We start from the raw sequence: 7,524 nt of genomic DNA, 5'->3' as shown, positions 1-7,524 counted from the left end.
GCGATTAAGGTACGTATGGTTTCTATCTACCTATGGAAACATCACTGTTCTTTCCCATACCACGTTCTTCCATGATTATACGAAAATTTACTAAAACTACGGTTTCCAGCCATGTTCATGATAACCCTAAGTATATGTACCATAATATACCATGTTGTATTATTAATTTGTTATTGTGTTCTTAATAGTCCATTTTGGTTATTGAGAATCTGTCTGTAATCCATGAAAACTCATACTTTGCATTCTATGAGTTCTTAAATGCAAGATATGAACTTTTACGTTTATTTTCATGAACTTTTATATGTTTTCATGTTTTCATACAAGTTATATTATATAATTATCTTCATTTTATAATATAATCACGAATCATGTTTACAATCATGTTTATATGCTTCATGAGCTACTAAGCCAAATATATCCATGTTCATATTTTAGGGAGTTGCATAGATTACCGAGAAGGCTCAGATAGCCTGAAACTACGTATGCCAATGTAGGATAAGGATCGCTCTGCCCAGTTAGGACGATACCTTCATGTTTACCCATTGCGGGTTATTAGATCCATTTATGTTCATGTTCATGTCTTGTACCCCAGCAAGGTACATGATGGTTTAGCTGGTCAGGCAGAGATACGATGGCACATACTTACGTGGTAGTTACATGTCAGTTATACTAAGTCTCTCCCACTTAATTGTTTTACTCATGTTATATATATATTTATGTCAGATATACTCATGTTCATGTTCAGCTTACAGATACAATTTCAGTTTCAACTCTATTATTTCATGTGCCATGCTTATTTCATTCAGTTGCTTTACATACCAGTACAATTCAAATATACTGACTTCCCCTTTTATTTGCCTGGGGGCCTGCATTTCACGATGCAGATTTACTAGATGACGGATCAGCTCGTTAGGACTTTGCACGTATCACCTATTGGTGAACCCCCTTTTATTCGGGGTGTTATATTTATTTATTTCATGTCAGTTGTGCAGTTAAGGTATGCCGGGGACCTTGCCACGGTAAACAGTTCAGCAGTCAGACTCATATTAGAGGTTTCATAGACTAGACTAGTACAATTATGTCATGTCACATGTTCAGAGTCGTATAACCAGTATCAGCTCTGTATTTATTATATATATTTTCAGACTTATGATTATTTAATCTCATGTTTACTCCCACCAATCGTGTTATATTATATTTCACATCAGCTCATACCCATGTTGATTCAGCAAGCCATGTGGTTCGTTCGGTCACATGCAGGAAGGCACTGAGTGCCGTGTTATGCCCAGGCCATGGTTCGAGGCGTGACAAAGCTTGGTATCAGAGCCTAGGTTCAAGTGTCTTAGGGAGTATATGAAATCGTGTCTAGTTGGATCCCTTTAATATGTGTGCGCGTGCCACATATATAAACAGTTGACCACCAAGACATCTAGAATTGTCTCACTTCTTTCATACTCTAGATCGTGCAATTAGAGCTTTGCTTTCAGGAATCCTTCTAACTTATGCGTATTATATATTTTAGACAATGCCTGCGAAAAGAAAGTACACCAAGAGGACTTCAACCACTTGCCAAAGGGCTACTGCTGAGGACTATGAGACTCAGAGGGCTGCATCAGATACTGCACCCCCAGCTATAGAAAGGCCTGCAGAGGTCTAGTTACTCCGCAACCTAATGCTTCTGACATGAATGTTAGGGGAGCTATCCAGCTGCTCACCCAAATTGTTGCTAACCAAGCTCAGCGTCAGGAAGCGGCTCCTAGCACGGGCGCTAGTGGAGGGCCGAGCAATTCTAGAACCAAGGAATTTTTAAACATGAAGCCTTCTGTATTCACAGGCTCTCTTAAGGCGGAGGATTTGCAAAACTTCATCAATAGGCTTTAGAAAGTTTTTCGTGTTACACATGCTATTGAGATAGAGGCAACAGAGTTGGGAGCTTATTAGTTACCGAATATTGCTCATATATGGTATGAGATATGGGAACAGTCCCGCGGGGAGGATGTGTCTCCTGCAACTTAGGATGAGTTTGTAGATGCTTTCATTGAGCACTTCCAGTCGATTGAGGTCATAGAGGTGAGGGCCTACGAATTTGAGAGACTCAGGAAGAATGGTATGGGTGTGAATGAGTACTATCTCAAGTGTGTTTCTTTGGCTAAGTATGCTCAGTATATATTTCCTGACATGAGGGCAATAGTTAGGAGATTTGTGTTAGGCCTTATACTCGACTTGTATGGTGATGCAAATATTGTTGCTCAGAATGGGACAGTGACTATCACTAAGATGTTACTTTTGTTCAGGGTATTGAGGACCGAATGATGAAAGATGGTGCTCTTCAAAAATAAAAGGACAGGGAATTCAATAAAAGAGCTAAGTTTGCAAGTCATTTCAGTTATGGGGGAGGTGGAGGCAAGAAAGTCTTCAAGAACAGGTCATCAGGACCCCATTTATCTGCAACCAGTGCCCCAGCCCCAAAGTTCAGCAATGATTAAAAGAGACAGAATTTCAGGCCAGCTTACTTCTATTCTTAGGCTAATGTGGGTCATCAGACTTATGCTAATCCAATTTGCAGCAAGTGTGGTAAGAATATGCTATGGGTGTGGCCAGGGGGGCCATTTTCAGAGGGACTGTCCATCAGCGAGATAGGATACCAGAGGTAGGGTGGCTCAGTCCACAAATTCAGCAGCTCCTCAGAATTCTCAAGCCCAGTCAAGGAATGGTGCAGCTAAGTTTGGTAATATAGGCGGAGGTCAAAACTGTTTGTATGCTTTTGCAGGTTGTCAGGATATAGAGGCACGTGCAGATGTTGTCACAGGTACACTAATAGTCTTCACTTTCCACATTTATGCCCTTATTGACCCAGGATCAACCTTATCCTATGTAACCCCATTTATTACTAAGAAATTTGGGATAGAACCAGAAAAGTTGTATAAACCCTTTGAAGTGTCCACATAAGTTCTGAAGTCAGTTATAGCTCGACGCATTTATAAGGGTTGCCTAGTTTTATTTTGTCATCGCCGAACCATGGCCGACTTAACAGAATTGAAAATGGTAGACTTTATTGTAATCATGGGTATGTATTAGTTAGCTTCATGTTATGCCACAGTGGATTGTAGAGCCAAAATAGTAAGATTTGAATTTCTTAATGAACCAGTCATAGAATGGAAGGGCAATTCAGTAGTACCCAGGGGTAAATTTATTTTCTATCTTAAAGCCAGAAAGATGATTTTCAAAGGGTATATCTATCATTTAGTCTGAGTCAGGGATACATATACCCAGACCCTAACTCTCCAGTCCATACCAATTGTTAATGAATTTCCAGAAGTCTTTCCAGAGGATCTTTTCGGAGTTCCTCCTGATAGGAGGATAGACTTTGGAATTTATCTACTTCTCGGCACTGAGCCGATATCTATTCCGCAATATAGAATTGCTCCAGCAGAGTTGAAAGAGTTAAAAGCCAGTTGAAATATCTCCTTGATAAGAGATTTATTAGGCCAAGTGCCTCACCTTAGGGTGCGCCAGTCTTGTTTGTCCGAAAGAAAGATGGTTCCTTACACATGTGTATTGACTACCGCCAGTTTAACAAAGTCACTATTAAGAAAAAATAGCCTCTCCCTTGACTAGATGATTTGTTTAACCAACTTCAGCGTGCCCAGTGTTATTCCAAGTTTGACCTCAGATCAGGATACCATCAGTTAAAGGTTAAGGAAGTTGATATTATGAAAATGGCTTTTAGAACACGTTATGGTCACTTCAAATTTCTTGTCATGTCATTTGGGTTGACAGACGCACCAGCTGCTTTCATGGACCTTATGAATAGAGTCTTCAAGCCTTATATAGGTTTATTCATCATGGTGTTTATTGATGATATTTTCGTGTATTCCGTAGTGAGACTAAGCATGCAGCACATCTCAGAATAGTGTTTTAGACACTTTAGGACCATGAAATTTCACATGAAATTTTCAAAGTGAATTTTGGCTTAAGTCAGTGGCGTTTCTAGGCCATGTGATTTCAGGTGAAGGTGTGAATATTGACTCTTAGACAATAGATGTCGTAAAGAATTGGCCTATACCCATCTTAGTATCCAATATAAGAAGTTTATTGGGTCTGGCAGGATATTATAGATGTTTTGTAGAGGGATTTTCCTCTATCTTAGCTCCGTTGACTAAGTTAACTCAGAAAAAGGTTAAGTTTCAATGGTAAGATGCATGTGAGTAAAGTTTTGAAGAGTTGAAGAAGAGGTTAACTTCTGCCCTAGTTTTGACACTACCAAAGAGAACCGAAGGTTCATAGTATATTGTGATCCTTTTGGAATTGGTCTCGGATGTGCCGTAATGCAGCATGGTAAGGTTGTAGCTTATGCATCTTGTCAGCTTAAGGATCATGGAAAGAATTCTCCGACTCATGACTTGGAGTTGGTAGATGTGGTTTTTGCACTTAAGATATGGTGTCATTATTTTTATAGAGTGCATGTTGATATTTTCACCGATCATAAAATCCTGCAGTATATTTTCAAGCAAAGAGAGCTGAATCTTAGACAAAGAAGATGACTCAAATTGCTTAAGGATTATGATGTAGATATTCTCTATCATCTAGGGAAGGAGAATGTAGAAGCCAATGCTCTTAGTCGATGTTCCATGGGAAGTTTAACTCACGTTGAGGCAGATAAAAGAATTATGAGCAAGAAAGTTCACAGCTTATCTAACCTTAGATTTCGACTCCCGGACTCCGAGATGGTGAGTTGTTGTTCAAAACAGGGTCTATTCCTCTCTAGTGGCTGAAGTGAAGGAGAAACAGTTTAGTGATCCCTACTTATTGTAGCTAAAAAAGGTATTCGTATGCATAAGACGACGACTTTTGTATAAGGAGGAGATGATGGTACTTTGAGGTACCGAAGAAGATTATGTGTTTCTAGATGTTGATGATCTTAGAGAGCATATTATGTTAGAAGCTCACAATTTCAGGTATTCTATCCATCCAGGTTCTACAAAGATATATCATGATCTCAAGGAAATTTAATGGCTGAACGACATGAAAAAGAATGTAGCAGATTTTGTGGCTAAGTGTCCGAATTGTCAGCAAGCGAAAGCTGAGCACCAGAGGCCTGGTGGGTTGGCTCAGAACATTGACAATCCTGTTTGAAAATAGGAGATGATAAATATGGACTTCATAATAGGCCTACCTCGCTCATCGCGAAAACATGATTCGATTTGGGTGATTGTGGATCGATAGTTTGCTAGTTAAGACCACCAATTCAGCAGAAGATTATGCCAAGTTGTATATTCATGAAACTGTCAGATTGCATGGGACCCCAGTGTCCATTATTTCAGATCGTGGTGCTCAGTTCACAGCAAACTGTTGGAAATCCTTTCAAAAGGGATTGAGTACCAAGGTAACCCTCAGCACATCTTTTCATCCGCAGACAGATGGCCGGGCAGAATGCACTATTCAGACTCTTGAGGACATGTTAAGGGCACGTGTCCTAGACTTCAAGGGTAATTAGGATGATCATCTACCTCTCATCGAGTTTGTTTATAATAATAGTTATCATGCCAGTATCAAGACGGCACAGTTTTAAGCTCTGTATGGGCGAAGGTGTGGGTCACCCATTGGTTGGTTTGAAGTTGGTGAAGCTGAGTTGTTGGGACCAGATTTGGTCTATCAGGCTATGGAGAAATTCTAGTTGATTCAAGATCGATTGAGAATAGCTCAAAATCATCAGAAGTCCTACATAGATATGCGGCGAAGAGACTTAGATTTTCTAGTTGATGATTGAGTGTTCTTAAAGGTTTCACCTATGAAAGGTGTGATGATATTTGGAAGAAAGGGAAACTTAGTCTCAAATATATTGGACTATATAGAATCCTGCGAAGGGTTGGTCAAGTGGCTTATGAGCACAAGTTGTCGCAAGAGTTGGCTGTTGTACACTCAGTGTTCCATGTGTCCATGTTCAGAAAGTGTGTGGGGGACCCATTGTTGGTTGTTCCAGCTGATACTATAATGATTAAGCATGGCCTAACCTATGAGGATATCTCTGTGGCTATTCTTGATCGTCAAGTTCTCTAGTTAAGAGCTAAGGAAGTAGCTTGAGTAAAGCTCCTATGGAGGGGTCAGAAAGTTGAAGAGGCTACATGGTAAGCCGAAGAAAACATGAAGTCCAGATATTTGTTTGAAAAGCAAGCAGAAAATGTTTAAGGTAAATACCTTCAGTATCCATGTCATGTCCCTTACGTATTTGTACCTCACATTTCATGTTCACGTTCATATGTTCTCCACTCATGTCTCATGATTCAGTGCTCATGTTTTCACGAAACCATGTCATGTCAATTTAGTTCCTATGTTCCATGTCATGTTTCTTCACATCTTGTATTCAAGCCATGTCCAGTTGCGTTCCTACGCATGACCCCATCATTCGAGGACGAATGATCCCAAGAGGGAGATATTGTAACACCTCGTACTTTTAAAAATAAGTTATGTTCATGATTCAAGACTTAGGACCAGGACGAAAATGTTGGGATTAGAATTTTTACATCAAAACGGTAAAGGAATGTGTTACGTCAAAAGTACAGGCGCTACTTCATAAACGTATTTCACAGGGGAAAAATCCAAGTCTCTGGAATTTGCCGATTGAGATGCGGTCAAGAAATATGGATCTCACATTTATGTACGGGCCGTAATTTCTGACCATACATTTTATACAGACCATACTTGAAAGTACGAACCGTACATTCCAGCTGTATCTTCCCTTCCCAAAAAATCATAGTTATTGGATTTTGATAATCCAGGTATGGTCCAAAAGTATGGGTCATAATTAAAAGTGCGGACCGTACTTGTTGCATGGGTCGTACTTAAAAGTACGGACCGTACTTGTTGCCTGTACTTTCCCCGCCTCAATAAACAGTATAAATTCGGGACTTCAGTTTTTTAATCCCACTTTTCACATTCTCCAGCCCTAGCACGAACATTCTCTCCTTCCACCATTAAAATACATCAAGGTAAATCTATTCCAAGCCTTCCAGGTGAATTCTAACATATATCCATAATTACTAAGTAAGAATTCATTGTTCCTAACCTAGGGTTTCCAAGAAAACTCATCACAAGGATTCAAGACTAAAGCTTTTGGATTTCTTTTCAAGTTGAGATCCTTTTTACAAGTTTTGGAGCGATTAAGGTATGTACAATTTCTATCTACGTGTGGGAACATCATTGTTCTTCCCCACGCCACGTTCTTCCATGATTATGTGAAATTTTACTAAAACTAAGGTTTCCAGTAATGTTCATGAGGAACCTAAGTATATGTACCATGATATACCATGTTGTATTATTAATTCATTATTATGTTCTTAAAATAGTTCATTTTGATTATTGCGAATCTGTCTGTAATCCATGAAAACTCATACTTCACATTCTATGGGTTCTTAAATGCAAGATATGAACTTTTACGTTTATTTTCATGAACCTCTATATGTTTTCATGTTTTCATACAAGTTATATTATATAGTTATCTTCATTTTATAATACAATCACGAA

Source organism: Lycium ferocissimum, chromosome 10 (assembly GCF_029784015.1).
Source record: "Lycium ferocissimum isolate CSIRO_LF1 chromosome 10, AGI_CSIRO_Lferr_CH_V1, whole genome shotgun sequence".
In the NCBI taxonomy this organism is placed as follows: domain Eukaryota; kingdom Viridiplantae; phylum Streptophyta; class Magnoliopsida; order Solanales; family Solanaceae; genus Lycium; species Lycium ferocissimum.
This window is presented reverse-complemented; position numbering follows the sequence as displayed.